General features: G+C 38.8%; 1 protein-coding gene across 4 annotated transcripts in view; it reads right to left on the bottom strand.

Annotated features, from left to right (window-relative positions):
- LOC117403108 (ras guanyl-releasing protein 3-like) overlaps nt 1-17,206 on the bottom strand; it is a 39,773-nt gene extending 22,567 nt beyond the window's left edge. For 2 of the 4 annotated variants that reach the window (XM_034005075.3, XM_059023841.1), the window contains exon 1: nt 17,008-17,197. The gene's annotated coding sequence lies outside the window, so the exon portion shown is untranslated. Of the gene's footprint in view, nt 1-6,623; nt 6,871-17,007 lie in introns of those variants that run through there. The other 2 variants (XM_034005076.3, XM_034005077.3) reach the window with 2 other exon arrangements.
- Between the last annotated feature and the right edge of the window lie 330 nt (nt 17,207-17,536).

The raw sequence follows: 17,536 nt of genomic DNA, 5'->3' as shown, positions 1-17,536 counted from the left end.
ACGGTGCACCTCGACAATCCAGATGTGATCTTTCTCAGGTGTGTCAGGTCTGGTAACAAAAGTGTGGGGTTACTGATTTGTAGTTCATTTAATAGTCACTTGTGAAATATGTTTACATGCGGCTCAGGTTTTAATTATATTCGTCGTCTTCCAAAACCCATTAATAATGGCTCACAAGTTGTATAATCTTGTCATTAACCAGAGAACAGAACAAAGGTTTTCAATCAATATATTTAATTAGCAGCATGTACATAGCATTGGGGCAGCAGTGTGGAGTAGTGGTTAGAGCTCTGGACTCCTGACCGGAGGGTCGTGGGTTCAATCCCAGGTGGGGGACACTGCTGCTGTACCCTTGAGCAAGGTACTTTACCTAGATTGCTCCAGTAAAAATACAACTGTATAAATGGGTAATTGTATGTAAAAATAATGTGGTATCTTGTAACAATTGTAAGTTGCCCTAGATAAGGGCGTCGTCTAAGAAATAAATAATAATAATAATAATAATAATTTCACTAAAAAAAAAAGAAGTTCCAAAGTTACCACGATGCCCAAATGAGGAACAACTTACATATTGTAAAGTTTAAGGGCAAATCAAGGCAAAGGGTTCTGAATGGCCTTCATTAGCTCAGCCAATCAAATACCAGAACCAATTAAGAATGTCATCATGAACTTGTGCACCTGCAACCTCAGTGGAAGATAATTAGAGCTCAAACAAGCAAGTGGGCCGCTGCAAGCACTGGATCTAGGGTTTCAAGATGTTTACTGCAATTACATTATAGATTTGTATTCCAATTAACCACGATTTACATATTAGGCTACATGTTTTTCAAAGATAGGAAGCATTGTGGAAACCAAAGGGATTTGGTATTGTCAGTGTTCTCTTCAGGAACAGGCAAACATTTGACAACCAATATGTGTCCCGTGTCAACAAACTGAGTTAACAGCGGACAAAAAGACTTGCTATTTATTTGTCTTATTAACAAAATAAAGATTACACAAAACAGCTGGAAAATCAATGTCTGCCAGTCGGCTGCTGAGTATAATAATCATTGTGCATAATCAGATGCTGTTACCCTTTTGATGAGGAGACAGATTGTCACTGTTAACATTAGAATTGATTATACCCTGCTTTGTAAATGTGACGTATCCTTGTTTTCCCAGAAGGCAATTACATTTTAACGTCAAAGCTTTGCGGCAGATAGTTCCATAAAGAAGCTGTGTCCAAGCATTGTCCTGCCACAGACCGCTTTAAACAACTACAGCAAAGAGTATAGCTACCATTTATCTATAAGGATAATATTTGGGTTTTTAAAAAAAAAAAGAAGATTCAACATGTTTTATATGTATAATTAGGTAATAAGAAGAGGAATACAGAAAATGATCAACGGGCAATGACTGGGCCCTTCTGTTATCACCCTCGTGCACTTGTGATGTGGTTGTTGTAAATTATTGATTACAGTAATTAAGGTATAGGGTAAAAAAAGGAAATATTCCAATATTCAAATGATCACATTGCTTAGCAATGCTTCCTAGCAATGGTGCTGCTAATGATAACAATGGCCCAGCTGACATAAACATAAAAAAACAAATGTAATAAAAGTAAATAAATATTAAGCTGTGTGTTTGTGTGCTGAATGTGTTGTTATCTTAAGATTACACCAGCCCAAGTATTAACCACAAGTTAATTAAAATCAATGCTATATAAAAAGAAACTCCAACTGAGAGAAATGTGCATATTACTTACCTATCAAATACACTGACTATATCAATGGTAATGAATTAGCTATTTTCTTACATTGAACACTGATGCAAAAACAGGTGTCTCTCAATCATGCATTATATTGAAGTTGGGTGCAACTCTAAAACTCAAAAACAGCATGTATGCAGTATTTGGATATTGCATGCATCTATGTCTACAGTTACATGATGTTATTTCCTTCATTCTATACATTGCACTGCATAGGTCTTCAGCCTCTTGATCTGGAAAGACTCCAGCTGTTTCCAAACAGATGTAATCACCAGTACAGGTGCAAAGGACAGAAATACAGTAAGATGTATATTAATATATTCCAAGCTCTAACCGACAGGGTTTACAAATTCTAGCTGTTCAATGATACAGAGCATTCTGTAACAAAACTTCAATGTACAGTACAGGAAAATATATAGGTAACAGGTCAACATTGCTGGAGGAAAGGACTGAAGCTGAATTCAAGAATGCAGATGCCAGGGGCTCCCGAGTGGCGCATCGGGTAAAGGCGCTCCGCGTGGCATGCAGGATGCGCTCTATAGTCTGGACGTCGCGAGTTCGAGTCCAGGCTATTCCACAGCTGACCGTGGACGGGAGCTCCCAGGGGGCGGCGCACAATTGGCCGTGTCGCCCAGGGGGAAGGAGGGTTAGGTCGGCCAGGGTGTCCTCAGCTCACCGCGCACCAGCGACTCCTGTAGTCTAGCCGGGCGCCTGCGGGCTTGCCTGTAAGCTGCCCGAGAGCTGTGTTGTCCTCCGACGCTGTAGCTCTTGGGTGGCTGCATGGTGAGTCCGCAGTGTGAAAAAAAGCGGTCGGCTGACGGCACACGCTTCGGAGGACAGCGTGTGTTCGTCTTCGCCCTCCCGAGTCAGTGCAGGGGTGGTAGCGGTGAGCTGAGCTTAAAAAATAATTGGCCATTCTAAATTGGGAGAAAATAATAAAGATAATTGGCAACAACTAATTAAAAAAAAAAATGCAGATGCCACTCCCAATATACAACTTTACAACAGTAGATGTTGCACTATGCTTTTACCTTGTATGACACCTTAAAGATTTAGTGAATGGAACCAGATTTACAAAAAGGACCATTGGAGTACCAATTTAATACCAGCGTATTAGCCCTACGAAAATGGAGCAGAACCACTGAACACTGTGGAATCATTCTAACAATAGCTTCACTTGCACTATCCTAGCTGCTGAGCTCATTGTAGTGCCTCTGCATTGCCATCGAAGCCCATTTGGTAAAGGAGAGAAATCTACTATAAAACCCTCCAGTTCAATTGCACTGCCAAGCTTACAACAGCAAGCAAGAGAAGCCAGTCTGGGTATCTTGAAACAGGAATCACGCTTTAAATACAGATTTATGTAACAGAACAGTAGGCCTCTTTCAAGTTATCTTCTGTACTGTGCAACAGCGTGGTAACAAATCCTTTGATAGCAACATGATTTCTATCAAAAGCAGCACAACAACACATCTTACATTTCCACCTGTACTGCATACACTGTTACCAGAGGAAATAGGAATGACCCGCTGTGCCACAAAAAATGTCAAATGCAATGTTTCAATAAATCTGACTGTTCGGTCCTTAAGAATACACCCGCCAGTCAGAACTTATGCATACAATTATGACACACCCAAGAACTTGTGTGCAAGAAAGGCTCATACCAAGTTCAATAACAATTCTATGAGCTGTTCTTGATGAAAACCGAAAACTCCTTTAGTAATTAACTACGCCTTGATCAGATAGCATGGTATTATTTATTTATTTCTTAGCAGACGCCCTTATCCAGGGCAACTTACAATAGTTACAAGATATCACATTATTTTTACATACAATTACCCATTTATACAGTTGGGTTTTTACTAGAGCAATTTAGGTAAAGTACCTTGCTCAAGTGTACAGCAGCAGTGTCCCCTACCAGGGATTGAACCCACAACCCTCCGGTCAAGAGTCCAGAGCCCTAACCACTACTCCACACTGCTGCCCCACATGGTAGAAATAGCTAGGCAGAATGATGCTGTGTGTATTTATCTGTCTATCTATCTAGAGTTAGATTATATATATATATATATATATATATATATGCACTGTGTATCATTGTCTCTTCAGACATTCTTCCCCTGCAGGGGATAATAAATATCTTTTCATACTTGATCTATTGCTAAACCTAATCCATTTAACATTTCCCCTCAGCTATAAAATGTTAATTCAATTAAACTATAATACATGTAGACATGAGGAGGCTGATTTATAATAACTAGTGTAATGAAGTCTCTTTTTGATTTACAACATGGCTTGCCTATATCGAACAGATTTGAGCGTAAACCCCCAACCCAAACTCCCTGTGACTTCCACCCCTGAAACATGGGGAAAACGGCCCTGTACCCTTTCCTTAGGAGGGTAGTGCTTACTGGCACGAGAGGGACAAATACATTTATACTGAAGAGAGCTCTATCAGCTAATAAATTAGTACAGCTTTAAGACAGTGTTTAAGATATTTCATCTTATATTATTCTGTTCATTTGCAATTCAAATTCAGCAAAAAGGTATTTTGAAAGCATGAGATGCCAACACACAGTATGTAAAACAATACTGTACTAACTACAATAGTGCTTGCAAAGGAGCCACGAACCCTCGCAGTGTAAACATAAAAATAGAATGACTTTTTCTTCTTAATGGCTTTTAGCATTTGTGACAGGACAGCCAAGCTAAGACGTCCCCAGACCAGACAGCCGACACAGAGGCAGGTACTAAAGTGCAAAATAAAACAAATCATAAACACTGACACCAAATAAACAAGTACCGTGCTTCCTGCACATGTAGCAATTGTTATTTTTCTTAAATCTTTTTCTCTTCTCTTCCATTCTCATTCACATACTTCCTTCCAAACACCCACCAAAAAGAGGATTTCTCTCCCTTTATATCCAATGTGGCCGGAGCCTAATTAATCATCAATTATTCAATAAAGGCTCCAGCCACATTCTCACATGGTTTTGGCAGGGATAGGAATTAACCCCATCCCTGCCAACCACCACAAACACACAAACCAAACATATACATTTAAATACAACAAATCATATTAAACACCCCCAAATAATTAATTTAACAGGAGGGCTTTTCTTTTTCTGCCCTGCTACAGCATTTAATAATGCTCCAAAACTATGTGCCACAATATGCAAAATATTCCGTATCAAAGACACAGGCAAATGATTTAACCTAAAAAAAGAGCAAATACCAAGCTCACTTTAAACCGCTTGTTTGTGCAGCGGCACACTATTACTTATCATGGCTCTTCAGCACAGAGAACAGATTACAGCTCAGTTTCTCTAGAAATGTCCAAGGACTGCCAGAAAATGAGAATGGAATTTTAAGATGGAACAGGTTCTTTTGAAGCAGTGGAGCCTGAAAAAAAGAAAAAGTGCTCACATATTCTGAATTCTTCCTGGCCTTTAATCCAAAAAGGTCTTCAGAAAGTGCAGACGTATCATTAAATCACCAGGGATATGGTTTCTGGACCATCTTGACATTGTCATGGGTTCCACAGAGGAGGTGGACGGGAGATGGACCGGAGTGGGGTGGTGGGCATGACTAGGCAAAGAGCGTGCAACAAAGCTCTGCTCAGCTGCTTCTTTTGAACCAGTATATTGATTTATTTAACTTAATTAAACTCAATGTAATTTATCTTTTTTTTTGTTTGCTTCTCTCTTATGCTTGAGATAAACATTAGACACATTCTGTGAAGGCACAGTGATTTTAACGGTTCTGTATACTAGGTTAAAAATATACTGTATCATTTCAGCCTCTTGAAGCAGATTGATTGTGTGTGTGTGTGCGTGTGTGCGTGTGCGCGCGTGTGTGTGTGCGCGCGTGTGTGTTTGTGTGATATATAAATACAATGGTATGCATTTTTGAGAAATATTTTAAATGCAGGACAATATATCAAGATACGTGCAAAGCATGACAAATATTTTTCCTTTGTTTGATGGGGCGTTCATGCAATACAGTTAGCAACAAATCAGTCCAAGTATTTACAATTGGAATTGAGGCTAGAGAGAAAAAAAAACCAGACACGTCATGGTGGTCAAGTTTAGTCAGTGCAAACGTAGGAAACAAAATGTACTTTGCTTTCCATTTGTGGTATCGTTTTTGAATATCTTTGAAAATTGTTTAAAAATGGGAAATTACTAATTTTCTTCCACTACCCTTAACAATGAACTGTTGTACCAACTCATATTAAATGTGATTGAGCTATACACTATTGAAATTGTACTAATAGTATTTCATAATAAATTTTATTATTAATTGGGCAGCTAAAACAATATATGTAAACCACAGTGAATATTTTGGTAGGACTAAATTAAACCCATAGCACTTTCACACAGTTATAAACAATCAGGCTGTAGCTCCATGACGTATCTTCAGAATGTGTTATTATCTGGAAAGTCATATAGATAGCACATCCCACCTACAGTAACTCCTTGCATGAAAGACTTGATGACAGTAGTTATTCTGAGCTCAGCCCCAGTCTGTGCTGGTCAATGCCTATTGGTTCACACAGGACCCAGCCCAGCAAAGCAATGGTACACCTTCCAAAGGTCAAGGCTACACACAATAGCGCATTCATTTGCACACTAACTAAGCCAGCAACTAACAGTTTGCATAGTTTAAGAACTGTAGGTGTGTCAGATACAATATTGTACTAGACATGTTCACTCCACACATACTTTAGTGCTTTATTATTGCACTATTAACTTAAGCCATTTCTATTTGCAGACTTGGTTTGTTATTGCATAGCATAACCCAAGCTGCCATCAACAACAATTCTTAAAATTAATCCCTCAAAGATCCTCAAAGGACAAAAAATCTTGCAACTTACCTCATTCTTTATTTTTTTTTAAACACAGCAAATGCGACAACCAAGACCAAGCGTGAACTCAACACTCCGGAGAAGCATGTGATGTGTGAAGTGAAAATAAAAAAAAGAAATCAAACAAATCCTCAATACAGATTAGAAAAAAAAGTCTACCCAACGACAGGCTGGACTGGACTGCAAACAGGAAGGTTCACTCTCCCCGCAGATACACTCCAAGCAAACATCAGCATTCCTCGTACAAATGCTAGCAGCTCCAGCTTGAAGTGAGCAGCAGCTGGCTTCACAGCCCTGCACTCTACAGCTTAACTAGTCACATGCCCCTCCTCTGATAAATCTCACAGCACTGCCGGGAGGTCAACATCTCTCTTAAGTTCATTATTCTCCCTGTGTTGAGGCCTGCAGCTCTCGTCACTCCAGCAGACAAGCTGTAAAAAGGGAGATATAGCTGCAGCATAAGCAATATAAATAGGGGTTAATGCACCCTCTTTACCCCTGGAGGCCTGATTTCATATCTGGTTGCAACTTAAATCGGACTCCAGTCTACATGACAAAAACTACACGATTCTGCACAATCTGTCACCTGAGCGACTTTGGATTCTAAAAAAAGAGAGGTCTTTATAGATAGAAATTGGGGATTCAACTTTTATGAGCATCACCATTCACCACAAAAATACAGCATGACTTTTATAAAAAAAAAAAAAAGTTACATTTTACTCAGTAAACTTGAAGCTGGTCAAACATGTGCATGATGGTCAACATCGCTTGCCATTCTACTGTAAAATACACTTTGATAATTGTGTTTTCTACACCCCTCCCCCTCCCCTCTATACCTGGGTGAAGAGGGGGTTGCAAGGGCACTAATTGTCATGCTTAGGGACCGGATGAACATGTAATCAAAGGGATCACCGTTAATGCTTTACAGTTTACAGTACTCAATCCACTGCTGCCAAGACAACCATGAGTGCACAGCAACCCCACACAGGTTCTAATTGGACACATTTGCCAAAATTAGCAAAATCTCAATACTGTTAAAGTTATTTCCCAAATGGATTTATACAGATGTTCTACTATTCACATTTCTTCATATCTTTTTTTTATTATTATTTTTATTTCTTTTCACCCAATTTGGAATGTCCAATTATGTTTTTCCTCCTCGCTGCAGCGAGTCCCCACACAGCACAGACGTTCTGAGGGCGTGTGAGCGTCCTCCGATCTCACAAGCCTAAAGCTAGAATCACTTTTAAACAGAGCAATCCAGAGCAGAGATCAGCCCTGCTTTTTTATCCACTTGCACGATGAGGAGAAGGAATCCCTGTCGGTTTCCCATCCCTCACCCCGGGACGCTCCCTTCGTGGTCCCCAGCAAAGTTCAGCCTCTTTGCACAGCCTGGACGCGAACTGGCGCCGTCCAGGCTGTGACTCATCCTGCACTCCCAGCGGCAGCGCTTTAACTGGGTGAGCCACTAGGGGACCATGTGTCTTCATATCTTAAAAGGAAATTTGATTACAATATTCAAATCCCTGCTGAAAAAATACATTGTATACTCACTCCACCCTGTCAGTGCGATAATGTGAAATATGTTGATCGTGCATTAACATAATATAAACCAATAACTGCATGAGCTCCTGTATTATTTATTAGTACGGAAATGAGAAATCATAGATGGATTCTCTACACAATTAGTTATATACAGTACTGCAACAATAAAAGTGAATTAAAGCAATTGAAAAAGGAAATGCTAATGTAATTAAGATTGGTGATCCACACTTTGATCGCTTTGTAATTTCAATTTTGAAGCTAGTGCAAAGTTTATTTTATTTTTATTTTTTTAAGTATTCAGATGTATTAAGGTTAAGGTCATACAACCAGAAACAGAACTTTTCTTTAAAACAGGGCATGTACTGTTGATTGGAACTGATAGCATTGCAATTGTAGAATCCAGGTACTCCCCTGCCTGCAGAACACTCAGACGATCTCCAATCTTCCTTTTGGAGACGGCCTGAAACACGTCACTCTCTCTCTCACCTGTCACATCAAAACACCTCATTATCGCTCAGCTGTCATTTTAATTGAACTCTTTAGGATTTTAAAGCGCTACATGTTTTCTGTCAGCAGGAACCATTGGCTGTTTTAATTTAAAATTACAGTTATAGTAATAACATTCAGCTTAGGGTTACAATATGACTCCATGTATACTAGGACAATATGGGACAGTTCAGGCTTTTTAACTAACACCCCAATGCATTCTGGTAAGTGTAGCCCTGTTCTGAAGGGTACCTGAGACATGTAGAATTTGCCAGAATGCATTGCAATGAGTTAAACAACCTGGACTGCCCCAAACTGTCCTGCTGTACATGGAGTCATATGGTAACCCTAATTCTGCTAGTATATTCCATTAACAAGATACTCTCGCTTCTAATCAACATCAGCAGTATTTTCACTGGCACCCCCTTTTTATGTTGGGGATCTTGTTCTTTGTTTGTTTTCTATACCTCAGTTTTGTTATGCAGATATCTTAAAGGTAATGTTGTAAATGACTCAGCTACTTCCTGGCACGTGCTCACTTCCTGTACTGTAGCCCAGTTTCCCTCCAGTGGTTAAGCTGCAATCAGGTAACGTGACACAGTGAGAGATAAGATACTGTACCAGGAAGAAACTTCTTTTTTCTTGATCTACGTACAGCGTTGTAGAAAACGTGAGTATAAAATCTGTATACCCTAAATGAATGTAAAAAATATATAAAATACAAGAAAAGGGACAAGTGACAATGCTGCCAATTGCTGGTGATTAGATAACAAGAAAGAGCGAGGCGCAGGATTCATACCAAGAGATATGGGTTTGCAAAGCAGTTACGTTACCACGGTAACAACTCCAAGTCCCAAAGCACAAATACATGTAAGCTACTGTGAGAAGAGGGATGCATCACACCACTCATATTTCCTGTAGGAAGACTACAGAGCCAGTGACAGTGTTTGCTGGGATTGTGATAAAGAACAGCATTTAAAAAAAAGCCGTATTAAATGTATTACTGTACTGTTGTTTTAAAATACCTGTCATTTTGTTTGAGAATAAGTAAATGCAGTGTTTATTTAATGTCAGTAGATGGCATCATTGGATTCATTTCAACAATTGTTTTTAATAAAATAATTACTATATGTATAAGTTTCTAAAATATGTGTGTGTGTGTGTGTGTGTGTGTGTGTGTGTGTGTGTGTGTGTGTGTGTGTGTGTTATATAGATAACATTAAAAGTAAATGTTTTGTTTTTTTCTTAAATTCAGTAGCTTTCTTTTTTTTTGTTGGCACTTTTAACAAAAGTGTACAAAGACTGTGAAGGTGAATAAACTACTCAGTCCTGTTGTTTGTGCCAGGTTTTCAGAATCAGCTTGTATGTCATCTGTTTTTTCAAGAAGCCTCTCTTTAAAAGACACATCACATGTATTTTCTATTAAAAGACAACCCTATTAATATCTCTCTGCATTCATCCATACTTTACTCCATTGCGTTAGCATCACACTTGTGTTGTGACACATTTCTGCTTCAGAGGTAGATACCAATAAAGTCTTTATCTGTCAATATCAAGATATTACTGTAAGTAATATGTATGAGCCTTCTGTAATGAACTAAACTTTTGATTGTTCAGTGGTTCCAGGGAATTAAATCTCTTCTCAATTTTTTTTTTAGTTCTTTAGCTCAGCAATGCTATGTGAATTTACTACAATACATGTGCACCGGCATGTAGTCAAAGTTATAGAACGGCTACAGCGAAAACTAAAAATGAATGTCCACTCTTCCCATTGCAGGCACAGCGGCCCGAAATGAATGTCCACTCTTCCCATTGCAGGCACAGCGGCCCGAAATGAATGTCCACTCTTCCCATTATGAAATTAATGTCCACTCTTCCCATTGCAGGCACAGCGGCCTGAAATGAATGTCCACTCTTCCCATTGCAGGCACAGCAGCCTGAAATGAATGTCCACTCTTCCCATTATGAAATGAATGCCCACTCTTCCCATTGCAGGCACAGCGGCCCGAAACGAATGTCCACTCTTCCCATTATGAAATGAATGTCCACTCTTCCCATTATGAAATGAATGTCCACTCTTCCCATTGCAGGCACAGCAGCCTGAAATGAATGTCCACTCTTCCCATTATGAAATGAATGTCCACTCTTCCCATTGCAGGCACAGCGGCCCGAAATGAATGTCCACTCTTCCCATTATGAAATGAATGTCCACTCTTCCCATTGCAGGCACAGCGGCCCGAAATGAATGTCCACTCTTCCCATTATGAAATGAATGTCCACTCTTCCCATTGCAGGCACAGCGGCCTGAAATGAATGTCCACTCTTCCCATTATGAAATGAATGTCCACTCTTCCCATTGCAGGCACAGCAGCCTGAAATGAATGTCCACTCTTCCCATTATGAAATGAATGTCCACTCTTCCCATTATGAAATGAATGTCCACTCTTCCCATTGCAGGCACAGAGGCCCGAAATGATAATGCCGTGCCGGGTAGCTGTTCAACATTGCCCAGTGATTCGTGCACTAGTAAGAAATGTGTATGCATAAGTGTTGAGTTCTAGATGCCGACACCAAAAACAATTGATACAAATCTTTTGCTTGATACAGTATTTTGAACTGAAAAATAGATTGACTATGTGTACCATTTGTGCTACTGGGTTGTTTTTTCGTCCAAATTCCACGTGTACAAAAAAGCTTTATAAAAGCAAATGTTATACTTAACTAGAGGGGTCAAGTTGGAACTCAGATGGAAATAGAAACAAGAACTTGACCAACTCTAGTACGCAATGTTTATCTCATACTTTTTTTATTGTTTCTTTTTGCAAATCAGATTAGTCACCTGCAGTCAATGCACTGAAGTGTTGTTGGTGGAAAGTGGGTGCTGTGACGTGCAGAGGTTTAATTGAGACATGGTCAGCTTAACCAGGTACACTACTCAGGGCCATTAACACAGATTACAGGCATCATTACCACCCACAGGCTCTTATTTAAGCTCCCATTTTCCACCACAAAAATAGGAAAGGTGCAAAACAGACACAATGCATGACCCCTGTTTATCTGTTCAGTCCAATTTGCATCATTTTAGTAAATCCATGTTTTGTGGTGCTCTTTTTATTCAGAAGTGGAATCAGTTATGGAAGGTGTGCATTGGTCAAGGAAAGACAAAGACAGAACATAGGAACCTGTGGATTAGTTACATCTAACGATGCACATTTAATGAGCGAAGCAAGTTTGCTCAACATACTGTACCATGGAATGGGAGGGGAGGGTTTTTTACTGACAAGCCACGATATCAGAGGATACTAAATACAGAGAATGCAGTCTAACATTACACAGCTCAAAATAGCACCCATTTCCCCAATAAAAATGTTGCAGCCTCGCTGGACAAAAAATCACCACATACAATATAGGTTATCTGAGGGGAACACAGTGGAGAAGAGTGGCTTACACTTCTCAAAATCAGACTTGGCAGTAAACCTTTGTCATGCCATCCTTGTACACCTTACTGAACTACATCTACGTGAGGAATTTGCTTGCTTCATGCAATGCAAGATATTACTTTACAAAGCCTCAAAATTGTTACCAGACTAGGAAAATAAACTCACATTTCTAACTTCTTGGAACCTGTATCTGCTAACTGAGTACAAATGAAATAGACTGCTCTGCTCTGCTTTTTCACAGGAATTGTTTTATTTTTATTATGCTAGATTTATATTTTCCAGGAATGTAACACAAAAATCCAACTGACGATGCATACATCTATTCTGTGCTTTGTTTTTTAAATCACAGTATAGCATAAACAGAGCTTTGATTTTACGTGGTTTTTCCCCAGTGCTTTACTGAGGTGCATTTGCTTTGCTGAATTTTAGTCTTATGGGTTAATTGTTCTTTTTAGCTTTTTTCATAAAATAAATGATAAGATTACAGTGAAATAATTGTTCAGCGTAGGCAAGCATTAATATGATAAAACACTGAAAAAAACTAAAGATGGTAAAGCATGACAACTGCATCGTATGGGAACTGCATGATAAACTGCAAATGTACCAGCTAAGGGTTAAAATGGCAACTCATAATTAGGATTATTTTATTTTATTCAGGGTCTATTTTTTTCTTTTTTTGGTCTTGAAATTACTGGAAATTTGAATTGGTGGGGGGGGGGTTAAATAGTCTAAAGATTCAGCACTACAAAATATAGCTAATAAATGACAAATCATGCAGGTATACAGAAGGTAAATTAGCTCATATATGTTACATTTTAAGCTACACATTTTCTTCTTAACATATTCAATTTTTAGTTGCAGTGCTCTGAATATTATTGTTCAGCATACACTGGGAGTGGGTGAATTACATGCTGTGGTTTGAAACACAGTATAATTATTATTATTATGTTAATGCTAATGGAATCAGCATCTGCGCAACTACAGGCTTGAAACAATTTTAAATGTTCATGGCATCGACATGAAATATGTTTAAAAAAAAATAAATAAAAAATAATAAATGTGTGGAATAGTTTATCATCTAAGACACTGTGATCCTTCAAGAAATAATTACATACTGCTCTTGGGTCACAGTGTGATAGCAAGAGACAAGTTTGATGGGCTAAATGACTTTTTCTTATTCTATCTATCTATTATTATTATTATTTGTTTATTTAGCAGACGCCTTTATCCAAGGCGACTTACAGAGACTAGGGTGTGTGAACTATGCATCAGCTGCAGAGTCACTTACAATTACATCTCACCCAAAAGACAGAGCACAAGGAGGTTAAGTGACTTGCTCAGGGTCACACAATGAGTCAGTGGCTGAGGTGGGATTTGAACCAGGGACCTCCTGGTTACAAGCCTGTTTCTTTAACCACTGGACCACACAGCCTCAATCTATCTATCTATCTATCTATCTATCTATCTATCTATCGATCTATCTATCTATCTATCTATCTATCTATCTATCTATCTATCTATCTATCTATCTATCTATCTATCTATCTATCTATCTACCTACCTACCTAAGCACTCTAAAAGGAGTTCTAACCAAGATTTTAAAATACATAATCTTACCTCTTATTAGAACTAGCAATATTGTCCTCTTTTGAATATCTTTAGTTAAGAGACTATTCTAGTCGTGTTTCGCCTTGCAATAATAATGCAGGTGATAGTGGAATGGCATTATGGGGCAAAATGGGAGACACGATCATACTGCCTGATAAGCGGTATAAAGGGCCGTCCTTTAACGTCGTAGCACCGTAATGTGAAATCAAGTAAAACAACAATGAAAAGCAGCTGTGTGTTGTGCCTATGCAAATGAAATGACCACAGAGGTGGCTGCAAGTGTCTTGGGATGCTGTGTGAATGAGGGCCCTCTATAAAGCTGCATTCCTTTTTTCAATATGTCAGGTTTGCTACTGGAGAGACAAAGCTTGTGTTGTGAGGAGGTGGAACAGGGGTACAGTACTTCATCGATTTTATAAAGCTAAATCCCTTTAGGGAAGGGTTACAAAGGCAAAATCACTCCACCCATTCCCACCTCCTGCTCCTAAACCAACCATGGTCTCAAGATAGATGTCCTGATTATGGATGTTCAGATATTTAGATAATCAATGTTATCTGTGCTAACCTGTCTAACAGCAGGTACTAAACATTTCAGCTCTCTAGTCCTGTGTCTCACAAGTAGCGTTCCTGTATGATCCTTCAGATCAAAACATGGTCAACTATAGTAAATGCATAGCTTAAGCATGGAAAAAGCCACAACATTGTGAACAATCTATCTATGGCTTTCTCTGGATCACCCCTTACAATAGACATATGATAAATAAAATTAATCTGTGGTTTATCCCAACGGATTATAAATTGATCAAAATGACCCCTAAGAAACTTCATTTAAGGTGTGACCTCTTTCAAAGTAACTTAGCTACTAACTTAAAGTAGGCATATCATAAGGTGGCTTAATGGTTGGAGTTAAACCATGTCACACACGCTACTCATTGCATAATTGACTGTACAGTAAGGACGAGAGCACTATGCTGTTAGATAATTGGACATGATAGTGGTAGCCTGTCAATTGTAACTGCAGTTGGTAAATCAATGAACACTGCGTCATGCTGTATCTTTGAGGAATGTCTAATGTCCTTGTGGTTGACTTTTATGCTGTAGTACAAGACACAGTATATGTATTATGACGGTAATGCTAATAGGTCATTGCAACTGGAGGCTATAAACCCATTTAAAACACCCATTGCATGTTCGTGAAGCCCCTTTTGTATTAAATGCATGAAATAGGTTACTGTCTAAAACACTGGGATCATTATCATTCAAGAAACAGATTGTTACTTGCCTGGAGCTAAAGGTGGAAAGGGAACAGCGTCACTGGGCTGAATGTTTTTTTTTGGGATTTGAATGGGCATGAGGTGGAAGTCTCCGGTTACTGGCAAGGGAAAATAATAAGCAGCCAGTATATTGACCCATGTTGATAAGGTATATTTTTTCTCTTAGACGTAAGAGTGAAAGTTAAATAAGTTGGCTATGCACCTCAAGTACAAAACTGGCTCAGTGTACACTGGTCTTCCAACTGCAGCTGTGGCCAAAATAGTTACTGCATCATATGTGTACAAGTGCAGTCCCTGCTAGTGCCACATTTAACTTCCACAGATAGGTCCGGAGCAGCTGGATAGGGTTCAATTCTTTGATCGTCTCCCTGGGGCTCACACAACAGGAACAGGGCTGGATCTGCTCCTGAGGACCCCCCTATTTATGGAACAGAGGGGCATGACTGGAAAGGTGGGTAGGGATAATAACACACATATGGACTTCATCACCGACCCTTAGAAAAACTAACCATACTAAATGCAAAGCAAAGTGTAATAAAGCATAGAGAAAGCATGGTAAAGTATAGGTAAGCATTGTAAAGAATAGTGAGGTACTGTAAAGCATATTGATAAACATGGCAAACCAGGGTAAACTGTGGTAAATGTATAGTATAACCATGGAAAAAGCATGCTAAAACTGCCAAAATAGTGTGCAAAAATACTGTGGTAAACTTTTATAAGGAAAGCTTCACCTTTTATGAATCCAGTTTGGAATAAGAACATAAGAAAGTTTACAAACAAGAGGAGGTCATTCGGCCCATCTTGCTCGTTTGGTTGTTAGTAGCTTATTGATCCCAGAATCTCATCAAGCAGCTTCTTGAAGGATCCCAGGGTGTCAGCTTCAACAACATTACTAATACTTTTATTTTTTTAAATGAAGATGATTAGCGTTGTATTAGCTCTTATAGATCTGAGAAGTTGAAGTTAGCCTCATCCACCAAAGCAGAAAACACACTTACAAAACACTCTACTGAACCAATAAACATAATATACTAAAGCATGTTCTTAGAATGTAGACCAGCATTTCAGGGCTGATTTGAAAAATAATTTGAAAAGTTCAAACAGTATTTACAATTTGATGCAATTATTTGAATTCCTATCCTAGGTAAAAAAAAAAATAAAAATAAACTACTGTATGATTTAAATACCAAGAACACTGCGCATTTTCAGCTAAACCAATTAAGTGGAGTGTTATCATTAAGTACCATCTGATCATCGTGCTATGATTATGTATCAGGTTCCCAACAAGGTGGTCAGACACACCATCAATATATATATTGATAGCTCCAGCGCTCACAAGGTATTGTAGTTTTCTGGTATTCATGGTAAGCATTAATCTCATTACTGTGACCAGTGCCAAAACTGAACTTCTGTGAATTAATGAAACTGATCACTCTGCAGTTTGCGATGGTTGTGGTGTAAATGCATTATGCCAGCACAGGTCTAAAAACACGACTAAAGCTATTAAAAGATAAAAACTGACATTTAAAAAAAAAGTTTGTTTTTCATGTATGAGCTTTGCAATACTATTTTTTACCGTGAAGAGCCAACAAATCACACTCTTTGGAAAAATAAATAAGAAATGTTGCTTTAAATTGAAATTCCATTCTTACATTTCCATAATAACTTTCTTCATATCTTTTAAAGGTTACCACCAATCTGGCAGCCAGTCTCTCTTGCATCCTGTTGCTTACACCAGATACATCAGCTCCATGGAGTCCTTTGAAATGTGTGTGGAGTAAACAAAGCACTGCAGCCCAAGCACTATCTGCACACTTATGAAAGTTGGTACACCATAGTAAAAGCATGAAAACTTGTAGTAAAGCATAATAAAAGCACAGAGAAACATGACGAATTACTGGGAACTACAGTAAAGCATGTTAAAATCCCTTGAAGAGCAGAGTAGCAGCATGAGAAAAGCATGGCAATCGTACTGTGCAAATATACAGTGTCATAGTAAACCTTTAGAAGGACAACACGCAGTTGGATTAAAATACACACCCTGTAGCTTGTTTGAACTCATCTATCCCTTGTTTTTTCTCAGTATCAGCATGCTGTCAGTCTCGTGCCAGTGAGAAATGATAAAGATCCTAGCTTACTTTGCACTCTTCTTTTCAGGGGGCCAACATCGCTGTATTCCTTTAGCACGTTTGCCGTACCGCTGGTGCCTCCTGCTCAGCCTCTATTAGCTCCAGCGTGTTTGCCTAACTGGTCTGACTTCCTCCTATTCTTTCCCAACATAGTTTTTCCTGCCTGCATTGGAGAGGTTTTCCTTTTCTTGCACTATAAATAGGACCAACACACCATAAGCAGCAAAGGAACAGACAGGAAATGTGTCACAATATCAAGAGGGGAATATTTTTCTTCTCTTTGTGTAAGTGTGTGTTTGTATGTATTTGTTTTTTTCCAAGTTCAGGCTTTGTTTTTCTTTTTATTCATTGCACAGTATAATAACAGGCGAGAGTTTACATGCGCTGTGCTGCTATGCCAGCTGAAAGGTGCAGGGGTTGCTTACCAAAACAGAAAAATA

The sequence above is a fragment of the Acipenser ruthenus genome, chromosome 5 (genome assembly GCF_902713425.1).
Source record: "Acipenser ruthenus chromosome 5, fAciRut3.2 maternal haplotype, whole genome shotgun sequence".
In the NCBI taxonomy this organism is placed as follows: Eukaryota; Metazoa; Chordata; class Actinopteri; order Acipenseriformes; family Acipenseridae; genus Acipenser; species Acipenser ruthenus.
The sequence above is the reverse complement of the archived record's forward strand: the minus strand, read 5'-3'. Positions and strand labels throughout refer to the sequence as shown.